The sequence below is a fragment of the Rhinoraja longicauda genome, chromosome 9 (assembly GCF_053455715.1).
Source record: "Rhinoraja longicauda isolate Sanriku21f chromosome 9, sRhiLon1.1, whole genome shotgun sequence".
NCBI classification, from domain to species: domain Eukaryota; kingdom Metazoa; phylum Chordata; class Chondrichthyes; order Rajiformes; family Arhynchobatidae; genus Rhinoraja; species Rhinoraja longicauda.
Window position 1 is genome coordinate 44,130,057 of NC_135961.1, and position 23,769 is coordinate 44,153,825.

The following is a 23,769-nucleotide window of genomic DNA, read 5'->3' on the forward strand; positions in this document are numbered from 1 at the left end:
TAAATAATTTTCTCTGAACTCTATTGCATTAAAAATCAAAGTGGAGCAACAGTTTTGAAAATCTGGAATCAGGCACATCAATGCACTGTCTTGCCACGGTCTTGATGATATTAAGAGCCTTGCTCCTGGGATGTTGACCTGGAAAAGTAAACTAATATTTGCCGTGGTAGTCTAGGGAGCCGACCCCTACCACGCTGATGCCAGGTGCCAGCTCTCAGACACTTTCTCCTACTTACCGCTGGACCATGACCCCACAGATAAGCCATCATTTTGCAGACTACCTTTGATTTTATCACTTCTGGCTGTCTGCCTCCACAGTTTTGAACCATATTGCTCCCCGGCCCTGCACAGCCCAGTTATACCTTCTCCCCAAAACCCATAAACACAACTGCCCTGGTAGACCCATCGTTTCTGCCTGCTCCTGCCCCACATAAATCATTTCCGCATGCCTCGACTCCATCCTGTCCCCCCTTGTCCAATCCCACCCAACCAACGTCCAAGGCACCTCGCAAGTCCTTCGTCTCTTTAATGACTTCCGTTTTTCAGGTCCCTGTTCCCTCATCTTTACTATTGCGTTCAGTTACTCTACACTTCCATCCCCCACCAGGAAGGCCTTAAAGCCCTCCATTTTTTCTTTGACCGCAGAACCAGCCAATTTCCCTCTACTAACACTTTCCTCTGCCAAGCAGAGCTGGTCTTCAATCTCAACAACTTTTCCTTCGACTCCTCTCGCATCCTCCAAATCAAAGGCATAGCCATGGGCATTCGCAATAGTTTAGTTCACGTTTCATCATTAAAAACTTTATACAACCTCAGCAAATGCACAACATGACAGCTCACACGTCAGGCAAAAAATGTGTCCAGTTCTTTGTAATGCAGTAGGTTGATGTTCATTGAGGTCATCTTTTAACCAGATCTTTTAACCCTGCTATGTCTGCCTCTTTTAGGGTACGCCGAACAATCCCTGTTCCAGGCATACACTGGCCGTATCCCCAAACTCTATCTCCGCTACATTGACAACTGCATCAGGGCTTCCTCCCGTAACCATGCAGAACTCATGGACTTCATTAGCTACACTACTAATTTCCATCCTGCACTTAAATTCACTTGGACCATCTCCGACACCTCCCTCACCTTTCTTAACATCATCTCAATCGCAGGAGATATACTATCGACTGATGTGTATTATAAACCTACTGATTCCCATAACTACCTAGACTATACTTCTTCCCACCCAGCCTCCTGCAAAGATTCCATCTGCCACTCCCAATTCCTCCATCTACGTCGCATCTGCGTTCAAGTTCCATACCGGGACATCCGAGATGCCATGCTTTTATTTACAAATCTCTGGATATTTAATGCTTTTTAACAGCTATATTGCTCTCCCAGCTTTCATATGTGAACCCCTCAAGATACGTAATTTCAATCCTCATCGATCCCTCTGAGACATGGGCCACCTGCAGGTTCTTCAAAGGACTGTAGAGCAACCACATAGGTACCACAAGCATTGTCTTCTGAATGTTAATTGACTTTAAATAGACACAAAAAAGCTGGAGTAATTCAGCGGGTCAGGCAGTGTCTCTGGAGAAAAGGAACAAGTATGTTTCGGGTCGAGACCCTTCTTTCGACTAAGAGACAAGGAAGAGGAAAACGAGAGAAATGAAAAGGTATATATGACAAATAAAAGGACAAATCAAAGCCAGCAATGGTGATCAAGGAAAGGTGGAGCCCACATTGGTCCATTTTTGGCTGTGGAAAAGGTGATAACGAGTGATACAATCAGTGGAAATCAGCAGGACCACAGCGAAACTAGTACGACGACTAGGGTGAGGGACGGACACAGAAAGCGGGGATGCAAGGGTTACTTGAAGTTGGACAAATCAATATTCATACCACTGTGTTGTAAGCTAAATATGAAATGCTGTTCCTCCAATTTGTGTTTGGCCTGACTCTGACTGATGTGGAGGCCCAGGACAGAAAGGGCAGTATGGGAAGGGAAGTTAAAATGTTTGGCAACCGGGAGATGAGTCAGCTGTAGTGTTGTGTCTTATTCTGGACGATGCTTAGAATCAAGGGTATTTCATTGCCATTTGTACTGACAATCTGAACAATTGAAATTTTTGCAAAAGCATAATAGGCCTATAAACAAAATACACAAATAATATACAAAAAAACGATAAATTAATAAACCCAATACTAAAGCAACAAAAAAAAAGTCCTTAGTGCAACTTAAGACAGTCCATAGTTCATTGTTGAGGGTAGTATTGTGTAGTGTTCAAAAGCCTGATGGTTGCTGGGAAGAAGGTATTCTTCAACCTGGTTTCACAGTTTTCAGACACTTATACCTTCTTCCCAACGGTAGAAGCGAAATGAGAGCATGGCCATGGTGCTGTGGGTCTTTGAGGATTTAGATCAGTTTATTTATTATTTATTGTCATGTGTACTGAGATACAGTGAAAAGCTTTTGTTGTGTGTTATCCAGTCAGCAGAAAGACAGTACATGATTACAATCAAACCATTTACAGTGTATAGATACATGATAAAGGAATAACGTTTAGTGCAAGGTAAAACCAACACAGTCCAATCAAGGGAAGTCTGAGGGTCACCAGAGATAAATAGTAGTGCAGCACTGCTCTCTGGTTGTGGTGGGATGATTCAGTTGCCTGATAACAGCTGGGTAGATACTGTCTCTGAATTTGGAGGTGTGCGTTTTCAGATTTCTATACCTTTTGCCTGATGGCAGAGGGGAGAAGAGTGAGTGGCCATGGTGCAACTCGCCCTTGATTATGCTGGTGGCCTGGCCGAGGCAGCATAAGGTTTAAATGGTGTCAATAGAAGGGAGGTTGGTTTGTGTGATGGTCTGGGCTGCGTCCACAATTCACTGCAATCTCTTGCAGTCTTGGATGGAGCTGTTCCCAAACTAAGCTGTGATGCATCCTGATAAAATGCTTTTTATGGTGCATCTGTAGAAGATGATGTGAGTTGTAGGGGACATGATGAACTTCCTAAGCCTTCTAAGGAAGTAGAGGCTTTGGTGTACTTTCTTGGTCGTTGCTTCAATATGGGTAGTCCAGGAGCAAGTTGGTGGTGATATTGACTCCCTAAGAATTTGAAGATTCCAACCACTTCGGCACCGTCAATGCAAACTGGGGTATGTGTCCTAAAGTCGATCATTATGTACTTTGACTTACTGACATTGAGAGAAAGGTTGTTGGCTCAACACCAGGTTCTCAATCTCCTTCCTGTACTCAGTCTCATCATTATTTGATATCCGTCCCACAATGGTGGTGTCGTCTGCAAATTTGAAAATTAAATTAAGTATGTACATGGCTGCAGTCGTTGGTGTACAAGGAGTAAAGAAGGGGGCTGAGAACGCATCCTTGCAGAGCCCCTATGTTGAGAATTGTCGTAGAGGACGATTTGTCCCTATCCTCACTGATTAGGGTCTGTTGGTCAGGAAGTAAAAGACCCAGTTGCAGAGATGAGTACTGACACTAAGTCCAATGAGTTTGGTGATAAGCAGGGTTGGCATAATGGTATTAAAGGTAGAGCTGTAGTCTAAGTAGTCTGACGTAGGTGTCTCACTTATGCAGATGTTCTAGGGATGAGTGTAGAGCTAGGGCGATGGCATTGTCCGTGAACCTGGTGTGGTGGCGCTGCCATTTTGAGGCAGTGCCTCCTATAAATCCCTTCGATGGTGGAGAGGTGGTGATGGACCAGACAGTATCCGTCACTCTTTACAATTTCATTCAATCTTGGCCATTCAAATTGATGACCCTGGTCATGATGCAACCAGTCAATATGCTCTCTTGTGTACATCTATAGAAGGTCAAGAGTGTATTCGTCGACTTATCAAATTTTCTCAAAGTTTAAGGAAATGTGGGTATTCTTGTGCTTTCTTTATGATCGCATCAACATGCATGGTCAAGGACTGATCTTCAAAGAAATGCATGCCCAGGAACTTAAAGATGTTGATTCTCTCCACTGCAGACCCATCAACATCAGGGTCATAAATCCTCAGCTTTCCCCTTCTGAGGTTAACAATCATCTTGAATGATGCCAAAACAACAATGACATTTTCAGAAAGGATGTCAAGGCATTGCAGAGCACAGGTGAGATTTACTAAATGGTAATAGGACTCGGCAACTTCAATTCTACGGCAAAGTGTAAAGAAACTAGGATTTTTCAGAGTTTGAATGGAGCCCAAAATTATGAAGAACTTTAATTCGATAAAAGAGAAAACAACTCACTGGTAGGAGGGTAGATAGTCAGGGAGTATAGGCAACAAAAACTAGAGGAGAAGTAAGAGGAGCATTCCCTTTGTAACAGGTTGCTCCACAATAAGTCGTGCAAGTGATTCCAGTGGACAAATTACAAAACAAAATTGATATACACTTGATAATGGTTATGGCAAGAATAGAAAATGCGGAAAATATTTAGCAAGCAGAATTAACATTTCAGGTCCACAACTGTTATGGTTTGTTTTGCCTTGAGGTCTATCTTCAAGATAAAGAATGGAGACAGCACTGTGTGACGTAGTTCTCCTTTAATAGCACAGGGTTCTACAGGCTTCTCATTCTGCAACTGTTCACACTACCTAGATCACATGCCTTAACTATATCATGCACTTCATTTGTAGGTTACAACCCAGTTTCAATTGTAACAATATAACAGTTTCAATTGTAACAATATGATCAAAGGTATTTATTCACAAAATGCTGGAGTAACTTAGCAGGTCAGGCAGCATCTCGGGAGAGAAGGAATGGGTGATGTTTCGGGTCGAGATCCTTCTGCAGACTGATGGTAACAATATGATCAGTCTGAAGAAGGGTCTCGACCTGAAACGTCACCCATTCCTTCTCTCCAGAGATGCTGCCTGTCCCGTGAGTTACTCCATCATTTTGTGTCGACCTTCGATTTAAACTAGCATCTGCAGTTCTTTCCTACACGTAACAATATAACATCAGCCTTCTTACAAAATGTTTGGTGTTCTTTGTCTTTTAAGTTTGTGTTGACATCTGGTGACATTACAGATTGTGCGTTTTGTGATGATGTTGGTGTTGTGCTCCATGTTGTCAATGTGGTTGTAGGTGGAATTTAGAAGGATGAGGGGGGATCTTATTGAAACATATAAGATAATTAGAGGATTGGACACATTAGAGGCAGGAAACATGTTCCCAATGTTGGGGGAGTCCAGAACAAGGGGCCACAGTTTAAGAATAAGGGGTAGGCCATTTAGAACGGAGATGAGGAAGAACTTTTTCAGTCAGAGAGTGGTGAAGGTGTGGAATTCTCTGCCTCAGAAGGCAGTGGAGGCCAGTTCGTTGGATGCTTTCAAGAGAGAGCTGGATAGAGCTCTTAAGGATAGCGGAGTGAGGGGGTATGGGGAGAAGGCAGGAACGGGGTACTGATTGAGAGTGATCAGCCATGATCGCATTGAATGGCGGTGCTGGCTCGAAGGGCTGAATGGCCTACTCCTGCACCTATTGTCTATTGTCTATTGTCTATAGGTGTGGTGGGTGTTGATGGCAAACGTTTCTGGTTCACCAGGTCAGGTGTTGTTTGGATGTGACCCCTGTTACTTAACTGCTTCCCAGTCTCTGTCTCAATGATACATGATCTGGGAGTCTCAGCTCTTACCACAACTTTTGCAAGTATCCATATCTTCAGAACAGGTTCCTGGGCATGAACATGCTGTCCTCCCAGCAGTTCTGGCAATCTTTTGACATGTCCATTGAAATACTGACTTCCTTGAGTTTGAGTATCAGTCAGTTGTTATCTTGTTTCCTCCTGGTTTTGTGAGGCATGTATTTTGCTTGGCAGGGTTGTTTTGTACTTTCTACATTTCAGTACCTCTACTGGCGACTTCATGTCATATCTCAATGGCGTTGCTCTGAGTGACAACAAGGCAAGATTGGGATCTTCCTTTGTCTTTCGGCATTTGATGAGCATTTTCTTCATGGTTTGGATCTGTCTTTCTAAGAACCCGTGTTCGCTCGGATCGTGTAGGGACAAGGTGGTGATGATGAACCTGTATTTTTCTGCCAACTCCTTGAATTCTTTCGAGGCAAACTGGGTCCCATTATCACAAATCACTTTTTGCGGTATCCCTTGGTCAGCAAACAGGATCAGTACTGCTGTAGACATTGTTGATACCCTCAGGTCTTTCATCTTTCTGATTAATGGAAACTTTGAGTAGTAGCATGCTACAATCAAGTACCATTCTTGGTTGTAGGTGAACAAATCCATACCCAAGGTGTGCCATGGCCTTGGAGGAGTCTCACTGGGTATCATTTCTTCTTTCTGTTGTGTGTTCCTATATTTCTGGCATACAGCATATTCAGGCACCATCTTTTCTATTTCTTTGTACCTGTTCACCCAGAAAGCAGATTTTTTCCTCAGTTTACAATTTTCCATTCCCATGTGGCCTTCATGGATCTTCTGGAGAAGTTCTTGCTGCATTGGTTTTGACACAATAATTTTTGAACCACCATCTTCTACAGAGATGTCGTCTCATATGGACCAGTATCGCCTTATTTCTGGCTGGACTCATTTGATTCGCTCAGGCTATCCTTGAATCACCTATTGAGTGAGTAGCTGCAACTCCTCGTCTCTGTTGGTCTCATTTCTGATCTGGCTCAGCTTTATAGGCGTCATATTTACAACGTGATGGATTTTGACATCAAGATCTTCCATCTGTGCTTCTCGTATGGTGGTTGGCGAAATAAAGCATCGGCAACCATAATTTATTTTCCTGGTTTGTACTTCAGGGTGAAATCATAGTTCTGAAGCCTCAAGAGGAGTCTTTGCAGTCTGCAGGTGCTGAACAGATTCTTTTTGTTGATCTGTTCCCGTCTCAATTTCAAATTTCCTTCCATACAAGTAGGTGTGAAACTTTTCTCAACCGTAGACCACAGCCAGGAGTTCCCTTTCGATATTGGCATATCTTGTTTCGGCTGGTGTTAAGAGCTTTCAAAGCGAATGCAATTGATCTACCATCTTGAAGTAGAGTACACTTACTCCCTTCTGAGATGCGTCTACTTGTACAGTGACAAGCTTTCTTCTATTGTAGTAGTGCAAGGTTATCTCAATTGTTTGAGTCTGTTGAAATCTATTTCATGGGAGGTAGCTCATTGGAAATCAAAATACTTTAATTCTCCTTCCCATTCCCACACTAATCTTTCTGTCGTAGGCCTCCTCCATTGTCAGGGACCAAATGCAAATTGGAGGAACAGCATCTCATGTTTTGCTTGGGCAATTTACAACTCAGTGGTATGAATATTGATTTCTCCAACCTCAAGTAACCCTGGCATTCCCTCTCTCTCCCCATCCCTTCCCCACCGAAGTTGCACAGCCTCTCGTTTTCATCCAACAAACAGCCAACAATGGCAGGTTTCCTTTATCATCGTTACTTATTTTGAACATCTTTCATTCATCGCTCTATATCTCTCTACATCATCGTCTATATCTCTTGTTTCCCTTTCCCATGTCAGACTCCAGAGATGCTCCCTGTCCCACCAAGTTACTCCAGTGTTTTGTGTTTATCCTCTTTTAACAGTTCTCTGGGCTTGGCTGTGTGGGCTGCAAGTTTGGGGATGAAGGAGCACATGTATTGTATTAGTCCTAGAAAGCTTCAGAGTTTGTTCTTGTCAGTTAATTTCACGACCCCCACCTTATCCTCATTTGGATTTACCCCATTGGCGAATAGATCAAACCAACAAAATATCATTCTGATACGTTAACGATGCACTTCTCAGCATTCAATTTTATGCCAGCCCTTCTGGTTTTCTCCATTGCCTCACGAGGTTGCAGTCATGGACTTTGTCCAAAGACAAGATGACATCTGTCATCCACTATACCAACTGCCCCTTTGAAGTCGTGATAGGTTTAGTCTATTTTCTGTTGAAAGACATCTTGGCTTACTCAAAGACCAAATGGAAGGCGCTGAGATCAGTAAATTCCCAAAGGAGCATTGAAAGTAGTGAGCATCGATGACTCTTTATCAATATTAATATTCCAATATCCGTTCCTTGCATCCAGTTTGGTGAACTGTTTGGTTCCAGGAGTTATTTCTTCAAGAGTGGGTAAAGGGTAATGATCTCTCTTTAAAGCTTTGTTCAGATCATAAGGATCCAGCCATAGCGTGATACCATGTGGAAACAGGCCCTTCGGCCCAACTCACCCACACCAGCCAACAATGTCCCAGCTGCACTAGTACCACTTGCCTGTGCTTGGTCCATATCCCTCCATATCCCTCCCTATCCATGTACCTGTCTAACTGTTTCTTAAACAATGGGATAGTCCCAGCCTCAACTACCTCCTCTGGCAGTTTGTTCCATACACCCACCACCCTTTGCGTGAAAAAGTTACCCCTCGGATTCCTGTTAAATCTTTTCCCCTTCACCTTGAACCTATGTACTCTGGTCTTCGATTCCCCAACTCTGGGCAAAAGACTCTGTGCAACTACCCGATTTGTTTCTCTCATGATTGGGCTTTTCCTTCACTACAATGGAGTTGACCCAATCTATTGGTTTGTCTTTGTCAACTTTGACAATGATTCCTTTCTTTACCATGATCTTCAACTCAGCTTTAGGTTTGTCATTCAGTTAGAGTGGAAGTCTGCATGCAGGACGGATAATTCATTTCACTGCTGGATATAGAGTAATGTGGTACTCGTAGTCCTCAAATCAGTCTGAAGAAGGGTCTCAACCCGAAACGTCACCCATTCCTTCTCTCCTGAGACGCTGCCTGACCTGCTGAGTTACTCCAGCATTTTGTGAATAAATACTTTCGATTTGTACCAGTATCTACAGTTATTTTCTTATATCAAAGCAACCAATGGTGTCATCAAAGCCATCAGGATACATTGCCATGAAATCATACTTTTTTCTGATTGTAGGTCACTCACTAAGAGGTGTGTTCTCTTCAATTCTGTGAGTAGATGAAGTATCAGTGATCTTACAGTGTTGACATACGAGGTTTACGTCCTGGCAGGCTTGCAGTCCCAGGATTGCTAGTCCATCAACATCAGTCACAAAGAAGGTACAGTTCACTTGCTTCTTGTCATGTGCGTGTGATCATAATCATTCCCAGCTGCCTTATTTTTGTACCTCCATGAGCAGTTAGGATTGTTTAGTTCTTCTGTAGAGCATCTGGTCTTGGCATCCTTCTCTTATCCACTTTGTCAGGATACATTTGGCTGAAGATGTGGAGGCAAGATGCTGCTCTGTGCACCAGTGTCAAACTTGTATCTCAGGTTGATCTTCATATTATTCCTCAGAATGCAGACCTTTGTAAAAAATCTCTTTACGATTATACTTATCATCTAAGTTATGAATTTGAATGACTCCTACATTTAGCTCAAAGAATTCATCATATTGTTCTTGTGAGTGCACATTTTTCCTTTCTTCTTCATTTGTTGTGATTTGGATCCAGCTCTGCAGACTGCCTGCCAGTGGTTCTGTTTTCCACACTTCCTACAAGGGGTTCCAAAGGCTGGGCAGTTACTTTTATCACTGAACACGATCTGCCACAATTCCTGCATATTTGTGGTTTCGTTTTGGTTGGGGGTTGGGACATCTATGCAGACCTGGGATGTTTGGGTCTATAATGTGTAGATGTGTTCACTGCATCCACTTTTCTGCCTGTAAGACATATTAGGGACATTTGTCTGTTTGTTGCATCATGTCCTCGTGCTATATCAACAGCATCTTGGAGAGTCAATTGCTCATCCTTTCCAATGAGAGACTTCTGGACCTTTGTGGAATGTTCCCCATATGAATTGGTTAAGCACTCTGTCCTTTATTTCTTTTTGATGCAAACTTATATTTCTATTTAACTTTCTTCGGTTTTGTGAGATAATCATCCAGATTCATCACTAGTTTGCGTGAGCCCTTGAAAGGTGTAACAACATATGCGATGGTTGGTCTTTGGTTCAAGACGTCTTTCAAACTTACGTAAAATAACTTTTTGTCTTCTCTCTGTCTTCCTCTGGCTCAAATGTTTTAGAGCCCCTGCACGTAAGGTCATAAGATCAAAGGGCATGACGCATGCAGTCGCTCAAGCATTCTGGGGAACAAGCAAGCTTCCGGCATACACTCGCCCCACAAGCAACACACATGTTCTTACATGGAAAATACTGTCAAAATTGTAAGTTTTTGTGCTGCCTGTTCCGCTGAGTTACTCCAGCATTTTGTCTACTTTCGATTTAAACCTGCATCTGCACTTCTTTCCTACACATTTTGTCCGTTCCACTGCAAATTCTCCTCTATGGATGTCTACTTTGAAGAAATTCTTATCCCTCCGACGAGAGTTCAGCAACATCATCTCTCACTGCTCCCCCTCTGTGATTCCGCTAAATTATTTTTTCAGGCCAAACCCTTGGCCATCCTTTTCTCCTTAACTTCATCCAGCCTAGCTACACTCCCTGTCTTCATTGTCTTCCAATTCCAGCATTTAAGTGAGCTGATTTAAATCCCTCCACCACTGGTATCCATAACCTTGAAGGCTTTGCAGGAATATCTTTTGAAATCTAACCAGAGCCCCCGCAACTGGTCTCCTGGGTACCAAAGCAAGATAAAGGAACTGTAAAATATAAGTAAGCTCTTTTTCATTAAGCCCGAAGGAAAGACACAAAGTGCTGGAGTAACTCAGCAGGTCAGGCAGCAACCCGGGAGAACATGGACAGGTGATGTTTTGAGCCGGGACCATTCTTCAGATCAGTCTGAACAAGGGTTCTAACCCGAAACTTCGCCTATCCACGTTCTTCAGGGATGTTACCTGACCTGCTGAATTATTCTGGCATGTGTCTTTCTCTGGTATAAACCAGCATCTGCAGTTCCTTGTTATTACAAGCCCCAAGGAAGTGATTTGTGAGTTTCGCAGCTGGTATCTGGCTTATCATCTGTCATCAAAAGAGCATCTTAAACTTAAATATCATCTTCATCATAGAAAGAGGTCCCAAAGAACGCTACGACAATTGGCACAAAATAGCACAAGGACAAATTAGTCCACCCAATCAATGAGTAAGGAATGGTAGGGAAAATGTAGGAAATAAGTTGCTGAGGGTTATGGAGAAAATACCAGAGCTCAGAGCCAGAGCTCAGAACCAGAGCAGAGAGAAACATATTCCATAAGTCATTTCCAGAAAGGTGGAAACAAAATAGAAAAATGGAATTTAAAAAAGTCTGCTTCACAAGGAGAGAAATATTGAGGAATATATCCTGTCTATTTTCAGCTATGAAATGAATTATTTACTTTGATACGAAGAATTAAAACAAAAACAGATTTATTTGAAAAATGTTAACATTCTGCTAAATATCACTGTAAAGAGTTACAAGAGTGCTGATGCATAAAACATAGAAAATTAAAATGCTGTATGTCAAACGGTGTTTTAGCCTACATTTCATTTTCATGTTGTGGTATGCAGCGTGAGGTTTGCAGCTGTACTAAGTTTATTGGGATGAAGTTAAGCAGAGTGATGTGATTAAGCACTGTAATTATGTGGTGCCATTCATAAAGATTTTTGGTTGGGACTGAGATGTTGCAAGTTTACTGGCGATTTTGGCTTCAGAGTCTCTGGCAGAATTCTGACAAAAAACTGACAATTCAACAGCTGTTGGGACTGAAGATGGTCCCACTGTATTGGCAGCCATAGTAAGTGCTTGCCTGCAGTACACCGTTTGTCCCCCAGAAGACATTGCTTGGGAACAGTACGGGTCATGGGTCGTGACCTCACCTGCCGTGCAAGGGCTCTATCCTGACCAGAGAAGCAGGTAGCTAGTTTTCTCACTCACACTAGCATTCTTTAACATACTGTTGAACATTAGTCCACATTTTTGTTAAAATCTGTCGAAGGCATTCATTATATCACCTGCTTCCCAGTCCATTAGTGGCACTAGAACAGGAGTGTTTGTGCAGCCATATCTATTGCGAAGCATATAGCGTTGCCGATCCAATTGTACTTGATAAGTTAATACAGATTCAATCAGTATGTCTTTGGAATGTAGGAGGTTCTGATCACAAGTAGATGCAAGTAAGGAATCAAGCAAGGCAAGCCAATGAAATGAACACAAAATAAGAGCCTGTCGGGAAGATAATATGGCAAAACCTTGACAGTAGTCCAGAAAATTCAAGTGATCAAAAAGGGATAGTGCATCAAGGTAGATACAGAGAAGGCTAATTTGGGCTTTGATTTGGCCGGTGCAGTTCTGTTTTCCAGCCTCAACCCCAGTTAGTGAAACAAATGTGGAGTGACAAGATAGGTAGGCATAGATTTTTTTTAAACTAGAAGGAAACAAGACCAATGATGAGGCAGTACTATATAAAACTTTGAAAACATTACAAAACACCATGCAAGTAATGGTGGTCAGATCCCTGGCAATTTAAAGACAGAAAAATACACATTTCCTTTAATGTTTTCAAATGAAGGTCAACCGTCAACTTTGGCAACTTTTCAGAAATTCTGTTTCCTGCATTTGATAGTTCCAAACCATTCTGCACATTAAAATGTATATGTTGTCATAATTGTGGCAAACAGCTTGATAATGTTGCTGCCACAGAATAGAAATACCTTTGAAGTGGCATTTTAATCATTTGTGTGAAATTAACTGACAGTGAAACATGATAGGAATACACATTGTTTAAAATATTTTTTTATCAGATAATTGAAAAACGGACTCACTTCTAGTGTCATAATCTAATCATCAACATCGATGAGTTACTTTTCAAACTCAAAACTTTGCAATCTCATAACTGCAGGCAAAGCCACTTTGGGCACATAAAACAATCACATGTCAATACATTTGTTTTTGACCACAATAACTTCTCACCCATTTTAAAACAATGGGACAAATTGACTGTGTTTATCCTTGTATTGTTTTTAATACTAACATATTTCCCTTTGTTTTTTTCTCATGGCAAGTCAGAACACACAACTGCACGAGTGGAAACACTGGGAAGTAAAAGGCATGTAAAAAAAAGACACTCTTCTATGAACTTTCAACAATCAAGCAGTTAGTAGCAGAAATCAGTCAAAAAAAGTGTAGGAAAAAAACTGCAGATGCTGGTTTAAATCGAAGGTAGGCATAAAATGTTGGACTAACTCAGCGGGTCAGGCAGCATCTCGGGAGAGGAATGTGTGACATTTTGGGTCGAGACCCTTCTTCAGACTGAAGAAGGGTCTCAACCCGAAACGTCACCCATTCCCTCTCCCGAGATGATGCCTGACCCACTGAGTTAGTCCAACATTTTGTGTCTACTATCAGTCAAAAAACATTGCCCCCAATAATTTAAGAGCAAAAAAGGAGGATGTTGACAGGCAGGTGTAATCAATAAATGCAGCAAGACAAAAGGGTTTAAGGTCCTGCCAACCTTAAGGACTGGATCATGTGTTTGCCACCCAATAGTAGCAAATAAGGCCGGGTCACGAATTGAAGGGGATGGTGGACAAATGTTGGTAATATAAGGGAACACGCCTGCTATTCTTTACTCTGTCATCCTGTAAACTGCACTTGCGGGAAACCTGGAAGTTGAAGGAAGCTGCTGGTTTCGCATCACATAATTTGACATCTATGATGCAAAGCCAGTAGCTTCCTTCAACCTCTAGGTTTCCCAGCCGAAAGCCTTTTTCAAAATACATTTGGAGCATTTACTTCCAAAATAATACCTTAACTGCCATTCTTGATTCACTGTGCAAAATTCAACATTAAACACTTTGTTCCCCTTTGGCATATTCACCACTTGTTCAGGTATATTTGCTGTTGTGGTATAAATACGAAATCTGTGATAAGCAGGCACCATTAGTATAAATACATTTGCAGCGCACAACTCACCCAAGATACAACAGATGCAAATATGCACCAGACACAACACAATGCTTGGAATTTACTAGTTTATATTGTATTTAAAACAAAATAGATTAAAATTATAACTGCATCATTTGTTTTTAAATATGGCAAGTTAAATTAGATAAATAAGAGATCTGCGCTTGATATTAATTCAAAATACAAATGATAGATGACATAGCTACATCTTAATTATGGAATCTTGAATTTTTTAATTCAAGATTGCAGACCGAAAGAACACTACTTGTTTATTGTCCCCTACAACACAAGGTCACCATTAATCACATTATTTTCATTCCGATCACCCAAATTTAAATTCCCTAATTACCCTGGTGGGATTCAAATTCATAACTCTGAAAACATGTACCTTGGAAATTAGTTCATATGGTTAAACTACTGAACCATTATACCCTGATGATAAACAGAAATTACTGGTTTTCTTCTCTCGGAATCCAGTGGCATTCTTCCTTACCCTCCTCAAATCACAATTCATTTTGGCATATCCTTTCCCGTCTCCTGACTTGGGTCACAATGTAAACTTCAGGGCTCCTGGTCAAATTACAATCTTTAGTCTAGATACAAAAAACCCCACAAAAACAGCAAATGCTGCAAATAAGCTCCTGTCTATGCAGCATTAGTTGGACAGGAAACAGTTAAAGGGCCTGTCCCACCTCGGAGATTTTTAAGGCGACTGCCAGCGACTAGGCTGTCGCCGCAGTCGCCGGTGTGTTGTGGGCATGGTCGTGAGTAGTCTCCAATGAGTCGTAGCTTTTCTCAGGTCGTCGCGGAAATTTCTCTCTGCTCGAAAATTTTCAGCGACAGCTGGCTTGACACCAATGATCATAGCTTGTCGTATCCTGTCATGGACGCTGTTGAAGGTTGTCGCCAGGTTGTCGCCAGGTGACTTTGGTTGTCACCAGGTGACTTTAGTTGTCACCGGTGCCGATCCACCTTTTAAGAATTTTGTTTGTTTGAATAAAGTTAATTTTGGACATTTTGACCAAAGATTGATGTTTGAAGTTATTGTATTTCAGAGTAATTTCTCATGGCATCTCTTACAAATATTTTAATTTTATTTATTTTGACCAATAAAACAAACACAAACACAAGCATTGCACTGCATTGAAAAGCGAACCCTTTTCATTTATTTTGACCAATAAAACAAACTCAAACACAAGCATTACACTGCATTGAAAAGTGAACTATTTTCATTTATTTTGACATTGCACTGCATTATGTCTCTTCAGGGACAAAGGCTTCAACCACACAGACCTCTTCTTGGCCTTCCCCATTCGTCTTGTCCTTGTGTCTTGCAGAATTTTAAGCATGAGGGACGCTGCAAGCAGCAGGGCTTGCATTTGATGTAAGAGCAATGCCACCATATGTTGCTGCCTGGCAGTCATGATGCTGAATGATCGGAGACCCTACCTAAACCCATTTTTGCGCCAAAATTACGTGAAATGGCTACCGTTGTCATCGGTTGTGACCTGACAGGGTCGTAGCTTGTCGAGGGTGGAGGTAGGTTGACTTCGGTTGTCGTAGCTTGTTGTAGTCGCTGTCGTAGGTGGACGTCCTAGGTCAGGACGACTGGGTCGCCGGTTGTCGGTAACTTGCCATCGCCTAGGTGGTAGGTTGTCGTAGCTTGTCATAGGCATTGTCGTAGGGGGAGCCGTAGACATTGTCGTAGGGTTAAAAAAAAAGAAAGTTTTTTGGCGATCTGCTACGACTTTGACAGTCGCCGGCAGTCACCTTAAAAATCGCGGAAGTGGGACAGGCCCTTAACACTTCAGGTCAATCATTTTTCAAAAGAACTCACAAAAATTTGAGGAAGGGGCTTTGGATAAGTGGATGAACAGAATGATGAGACAGGGTGGACCCCTGGCTAGATGAAGGGTCTTGACCCAAAATAACAACTTTCCATTTCCCTCCACAGATGAGGTGTGACCGAGTTCCTCCAGAAGATCTTCTATTTTTTTTACATCAAATAAGGCTGAATGACACAAAGGATGCTGGATGAAGCTGAAAGAGCTGAAAGAAGCTGCAAATGATCGATCTGGAGAAAATGCAAATAGACAGGGGAGAAAGAGAGAGTGCAAAAGAATTTTAAAAGTGCTATAACAATGCTGGAAATACGCAAGAGGCCAGACAGCATTTGTGGGGAGAAAACCCAAAGTTAATGCTTCAAATCAATGAACCTCCAGAACGAGCAAAAATAATCAAAAAGTTAGAGACAGGGGAAGGTAAAGCAAACAAAGGGAATAAATGGGATAGGATGAAGAACAAGGATGTCAAGGTGCCAGCTGAAAAAGTACCGTTTATTAGTTACAACTAATTTGTCTTGAAAATAGGTAAATAGGAGGAAATGTGTGAAGACATTGGTGGGGGGAGGGAAGAGAAGAAGGTGATGTGCTGGAACTGGACTCATGAAAGGGGCATCTGAGAGCGAAAACTGAGTTAATGTTACAGATTGATATGCTACCGTGTTGGTACTGTTATTGATATTGGTTTATTATTGTCACATTTACTGAGATATAGAGAAAAACTGTTTGCATGCTATCCAGTCAAATCATATCATATATGCACAATCAAGCTATACACAGGTAGTGCAACAGGTAATACAAAGAGAATAATAACCTTAGTACAGAATATTGTATTAAGGCATTACAGCACAGAGAAGTGCAAAGTTCCTGCAAAACAAAGAAGCACGTTATTGGCTTCAGGAGATTAGATGGTGTAAATGGCCCAGTCAGCTTCACTAGTGAATGGCCTGGATAGAGTGGATGTTTCCCCTAGTGGGAGCATCTAGGACCACAGGTCATAGCCTCAGAATTAAAGGACGTTCCTTTAGGAAGCAGATGAGGAGGAATTTCTTTAGTCAGAGGGTGGTGAATCTGTAGAATTCATTGCCACAAAAGGCTGTGGAGGCCAAGTCAATGGATATTTTTAAGGCAGAGATAAACATAGCACAAAAAGTAAGGAAATTTGTGTTTGGTAGATTATTTCTTTGTTGTAACAATGCTTCTTGGCAATAAATCTTATACCGTTGGAAAGCCTGTTTATTTCCCTTTTAAATGGTGCCACATTTGTAAGGAACATGCATTTGTGGGATGAGCAGCAGAGCTGAGTATGTGGGTAGCGCCCATGAAAAATCTGCCAAATCTTCTCTGCCAATGCCAAACAGCTTATTCTGCCATTGACTCTTGTTCGGTGTTGTTTGGTGGATTGGATGATTGAAGTCTGAAGAAACAAGACATATTGGCAATTTAACAATTTATTCATTTAATAAACAGGAGCCTCAGTAGCGTGTGGAAGAACCATACACAGCCACAACTGCCTGGCACCTCCTCCTCATGCTGGTCACCAGCCTGGTCACACACTGTTGTGGGATGGCATCCCATTCTTCAACCAGCATTTGTCGCAAGTCAGCCAACGTGGTTGTGTTGGTCACTCTGGCACGAACAGCACGCCCAAGCTGATCCCACAAGTGTTCAATGGGGTTGAGGTCAGGACTGCTGGCAGGCCATTCCATCCTCTCCACTCCCAAATTCTGGAGGTAGTCTCTGAGAAATCCTGCTCTGTGGGGGCGAGCATTGTCATCTTGGAGGATAGAGTTCGGTCCCAGACTGTGGAGATATGGGATTGCCACTGGTTGCAGAATCTCATCTCGATATCTCTCTGCATTGAGATTGCCTCCAATGATGACAAGCCTCGTTTTTCCAGTGAGGGAGATGCCGCCCCACACCATCACACTGCCTCCACCAAAAGATGTTACTCTATCGGTGCAGCAATCAGCATAGCGTTCTCCGCGTCTTCTCCACACTTTGACCCTATGATCCAACTGCCGTAGGCAGAATCTGGACTCATCGCTGAACATAACGTTCCTTCACATGTTCAGGTTCCAGTGCACGTGTTGCCGACACCAGCGCAAACGGGCCCGACGGTGAAGGGCAGTCATGGCAGGCCTCCTGGCAGCCCTATGAGACCGGAGATCGGCTGCGTGCAGTCTGTTCCGAATTGTCTGGGCAGAGAGCCGTCGGCCATATCGTGCTGCAAACCTTGACTGCAAATCTGTAGAAGACAGCCTACGGTTCCTAAGTGCTGACAGGGTGAGGAAATGGTCTTCTTCGGGTGTCGTCTTCTTGGGACGCCCACTTCGCGGCCTGTCCCTGACATCCCCCGTTATATGGAACTTGGCCTTCACTTTGGAGATGGTACTAGGGCTCACTCCAAATAATGCCGCAACTTGGTTTTGCGGAACACCAGCTTGAAGTTGCCCTATCGCACGGGCCCTATCCAGATCAGTCAAACGTGGCATGCCGATTCTTGGAGCAGACACCTACTGACCACTGTAGCAGGGCCCATGCTCACAGATGCTGCCAGTCAGGTGCCAATCAGGCACCTGATTGTCAGCACCTGGGGGTACCAGAAGCTCAAAACAAGAGTCAATAGCAACAGCAGAATAAGTTGTTTGGCATTGGCAGAGATTTGGCAAATTTTTCATGGGCGCAACCCATATACTCAGCTTTGCTGCTCATCCCACAAATGCATGTTCCTTACAAATGTGGCACCATTTAAAAGGGAAATAAACAGGCTTTCCAACGGTATAAGATTTATTGCCAAGAAGCATTGTTACAACAAAGAAATAATCTACCAAACACAAATTTCCTTACTTTTTGTGCTATGTTTATATACTTTTTTGATTAATATGGGTGTCAGGGGTTATGAGAGAAGGTAGGAAAATGGGTTTAAGAGGGAAAGGTAGATCAGCCATGATTGAATGGCAGAGTAGACTTGATGGGTCAAATGGCCCAATTCTGTTCCTATCATTTATGAACTTGAATTGCACTGAAGTGGAAAATGTTGAGAACTTTAAGTACCAAGGCATACATATCAATAACAATTTGTTCTGGACCAACCACATTGAAGCTAAAGAATATAGAACACAGGAACAGACTTTTCAGCCCACAATGAACGTAATGCCAAGTTAAACTAATCTCACCTGCCTGCACGTGCCCCAAAACCATTCATTCCCTGCATATCTATGAGCCGGTCAAAAGTCCCACAATCATATCTATCTTAACCACCGCATTTTAGGCACCCACCATTCGGAATTTTAAAAATTGCCCTGCACAACTCCTTTAAACTGCCCTCTTACCTTAAACTCCTTTAAACTGCCCTCTTACCCTCTAGTCATTCCTTTTCCACCCTGGGAAAAAAATGGTTCTGGTCTGTTTACCCTATGCTACACCTCTCCTAATTTTGTATACTTCTCTAAGGTCATCCATCAGCCTCCGACGCTTCAGAGAAAATAATCCAAGTTTGTCCAACCTCTTCTTATAGCTAATGCAGGCAGCATTCTGGCAAGCTTCTTCTGCACCCTCAAATCCTCCACACCCTTCTATATTGGTGCGACCAAAACTGCACACAATACTTCAAATGCAGTCTAATTAAAGTCCTACAAAGTCCTGCAACACAAGTTTATGACTCTTCTACTCAATGCTGCGAGCACACCAAATGCCTTCCTCATCACTCTATCCTCTTTTGGTGTCACTTTCAGGGAGTTGTGGACCCCAAGATCCCGCTGTACATCAATGTTGTTAAGGATCTTGTCATTAACTGTCTATGTTTCCCTTACATTCGACCTCCCAAAGTGCAACATCTCACACTTACTCAGATTAAATTCCACCAGCATCCACAAAGACTCTTCACACCCCTGCAACAATCTGTTCGAACTCCTTCCATCGGGCAGACGATACAAGGCCTTCTACACCCGCACCTCCAGACTCAGGAACAGCTTCATCCCCAGGGCCACAGCTGCTATGAACCGGTCCTGCTGAGCCGGATGGTCACATCGCACAGTGATCCGGCAAAGATCTACTTGCACTTTATTCTGTTTTAAAACTATTACAATTTGTTTCATTGGGTTGTTTAAATTAATACTGACTAGCTAATTAAATTATTGCATCGTATGGGAGGCGCATTCCCAATCTCGTTGTACCCCTGTACAATGACAATAAAGATATATTGTATTGTATTGTATTGTATTGTATTGTATTGTAATCAAGAGATTACGACCAAAGGGCTTGCTTTTTAATCTTTTGCCTAACTATCTGTATTCATTCTGCAGGACCTCAGCGCTTTTATACCCATGTCATTTCTGCAAACATGCACAATGACTTGTAGCTGATCACCCTACCCCCTGAAAATATTCTGCAGCTGCTTGAAGAAATCAGGTGCTATCGCACCAGGCCAGCAACACACCATCCTGGAGTTTTGTTTGAAGCCACAGAATCTATTGTCTGCTGCCCTAGCTAACAAGTATCCCATAATATCTTCCTTCACCCTTCCCCACTGTGCCTCAGAACCAGGTCTGGTGCCACAGGCCTGACTGCTGCTCTCCGTTGACTAGTCATAGCCACCAACAGCATCCCACGAGGAGAATAGCCACAGGGGATTCCTGCATTCTCTGTCTACCCCTTTCGTGCAAGGTTACCATCTACTTTCTGCCTGTACCTCGGGTGCGACTACCTCACCATAGCTCCCATTTATATCACTCTCATACTCCCAGAGGATCTTGATGTTGTCCAGCTGCAGCCCCAGTTCCCTCACTTGGACAGTCAGGAACTGCAGCTGGATGAATCTTGCAAAATGAAAAATACCAGTGGTCAGAATATAGTGTCACGGTGTTATAGTGTAACACAAAGTAAGAGCAGATTAAAAATCAGCATGAAGTATATAGATTGAGTCAATGGTGGAATAGACTAGGCTATATCCACAACTTTCTGCAATTCTTGCAGTCTTGGGCAAAGCAGTTGCCAAACCAAGTTCTGCTGCTTTCTGATAGGATGCTTTCTACAGAGATCTTAGCAATCTCTTAGTGGAAATTGCTAAGTCGTTGGAAACATACCAAATTTCTTTAGTCTTTGGATAAGTAGAGGCCTCTGAGTGCTCTGTAAAGCAGTGAACCACTGGGAGTTTGTTTCCTCCACGGTAGAGGCATCAACACCGAGAATAACAATGCAGTTCATCAAATTGGAAATAAGTGAATCATAGATTTACCTGAAAAAGGAGAGATTATGGTACTTGAATGGTGAGAAGAGGCAAAGAATGGAGATATTGCATATTTTGTGGTTGCATGGATGCACAAGAGGGGATTCAAGTATTATTGAAATTGAAAGTATGACCCAAGGAGATGTAGATCGAACTGTCCCTTCAAAGGAGCCACGGGGAAGGCAGGGTTGGTGGCAACATAAAGTTGAAGATGGTGGAACATAAATGATGATCTGTTGAATGGAAAGGCCGAAGAGCTAAGTGATGCAATCGTATCCTTGCTCTTTGTGGAAGAGTCAATGACAGAAGTGCTGAAATGGAACAGCGCATTAAAGAGCCCAGTAAAATATGGTGAAGCAATGTTTAAAGAAAAAGGAAGACATCGCAGAACAAGAGTGAACAAATGCAAAGCTGAAGAAACCAAGAGAATGGAATGAGTCCACATGTGAAACAGGCTGGAAGGTGTTTGAACAATTTAGAGTTCTTTGAGGATATTTGAAGCAGAGTGGGTAAAGGGGAACCAAATAACATAGGTCTTTAGATACCCAGAGACATTCCGTGAGATGCCACATGTAAATCAAGAGCTTGTGGCTTTGGAGTAATATTAGCATGGATAGCGGAATGGCCAATTACAGAAAACATTGAGATAAATTAATCACTTTCAGGTAGGCAGGCTGTACCTGGTGGGATGCAGTCAGGATTAGCACTGGTGCATGCATTTTCTGTTATTTTCTACATTAATTAGATAAATGAAGGGACAGCGCATCAGCTCGATATAAAGGAGGATGTAGATAAAGTGCAAATAAATATAGATTGGTTAAATGGATTAATATTGATCAAATTGACTATTATATGGGTAAATGTGAGGTTATCCACTTTGTACCTGAAAAAAAAATTAAAATAGAATATATATTTTCAGATTACAGAATGTTCATAAACAGAGGGGGATCTGGAAGTCCTCGTCCATAAAACAAAGACTTAGCATATAGGTACAGCATGCAATTCTGAAGGCAAATTGGCCTGCATGATGCAATTTCTTTTTAGAATGCAGAGCAGCACAGTGGCGCAGCTAGTAAAACTTGCCACACAGTGCCAGAGACCATGGATTTGATCCTGGCCTTAGGCGCTGCCTGCATGGAGCTTACATGTTAACTGTGAAAGTATGGATTTCTCCAGTGCTCAGCTTTCCTCCCACATCCCGAAGACATGCGAATTTGTAGGTTAACTGGCCTCTGTAAATTGCTCCTAATGTGTAGGAAGTGGGTAACATAAAACTATTGTGAATGGGTGATCAATGGTCTGCATCGACTCAGTTAGCTGAAAGGCCTGTTTTCATGCTGTAGCTCTAAACTAAACTGACCAATAGTGACACCATATTTGAATAGCACCTACAATTTTCGTTTCCTTATTTTAATTGCATTACAGGCAATCCAGAGAGTTTCCAGGGACCTTAGCAGTCCTTCCAGGTGAAAAAGAGGTCCACATGCATCTCCTCCATCCTCATCTACCACATTCAGTGCTCCTAGTGTGGCCTCCTGTACATTGGCAAGACCAACTGTAGACTAGGTGACAGTTTCACTGAAAACCTGTACTCAGTCTGCCAAAGCCTGATTGCTAACCATTTTAACTTCTCTGCCCATTCTGACCTCTCTGTCCTGGGCCAACTCCAGTGCCAGAGTGAGGTCACAAGCAAACAAGAGGAACAGCAGCTCATACTCCACTTGAGTAGCGTATAACCTCCCCCCCTCTTTGTGCCCTACCTGGATATGCTCCCATTTCTCTCTTACCCCTCCACCCCCCTGGCTTCTCAATTTGATGACATTCAGATAGATAGACAATAGACAATAGGTGCAGGAGGAGGCCATTCGGCCCTTCGAGCCAGCACCGCCATTCAATGTGATCATGGCTGATCATTCTCCATCAGTACCCCGTTCCTGCCTTCTCCCCATACCCCCCTGACTCCGCTATCCTTAAGAGCTCTATCTAGCTATCTCTTGAATGCATTCAGAGAATTGGCCTCCACTGCCTTCTGAGGCAGAGAATTCCAGATTCACAACTCTCTGACTGAAAAAGATTTTCCTCATCTCCGTTGTAAATGGCCTACCCCTTATTCTTAAACTGTGGCCCCTTGTTCTGGACTCCCCCAACATTGGGAACATGTTTCCTGCCTCTAACGTGTCCAACCCCTTAATAATCTTATACATTTCGATAAGATCTCCTCTCATCCTTCTAAATTCCAGTGTGTATAAGCCTAGTCGCTCCAGTCTTTCAACATATGACAGTCCCGCCATTCCGGGAATTAACCTACGCTGCACGCCCTCAATAGCAAGAATATCCTTCCTCAAATTTGGAGGCCAAAACTGCACACAATACTCCAGGTGCGGTCTCACTAGGGCCCTGTACAACTGCAGAAGGACCTCTTTGCTCCTATACTCAACTCCTCTTGTTATGAAGGCCAACATTCCATTGGCTTTCTTCACCCCCTGCTGTACCTGCATGCTTCCTTTCAGTGACTGATGCACTAGGACACCCAGATCTCGTTGTACATCCCCTTTTCCTAACTTGACACCATTCAGATAATACTCTGCCTTCCTATTCTTACCACCAAATTGGATAACCTCACACTTATCCACATTAAACTGCATCTGCCATGCATCCGCCCACTCACACAACCTGTCCAAGTCACCCTGCAACCTCATAGCATCTTCCTCACAGTTCACACTACCACCCGGCTTTGTATCATCTGCAAATTTGCTAATGGTACTTTTAATCCCTTCATCCAAGTCATTAATGTATATTGTAAATAGCTGCGGTCCCAGCACCGAGCCTTGCGGTACCCCACTAGTTAATGCCTGCCATTCTGAAAGGGACCCAT

General features: G+C 42.7%; 1 protein-coding gene across 3 annotated transcripts in view; it reads right to left on the reverse strand.

The window, feature by feature from the left end:
* The window catches only part of akt3a (v-akt murine thymoma viral oncogene homolog 3a), a 321,945-nt gene that overhangs the window by 274,392 nt on the left and 23,784 nt on the right, over positions 1-23,769 (reverse strand). The window lies entirely within an intron of this gene.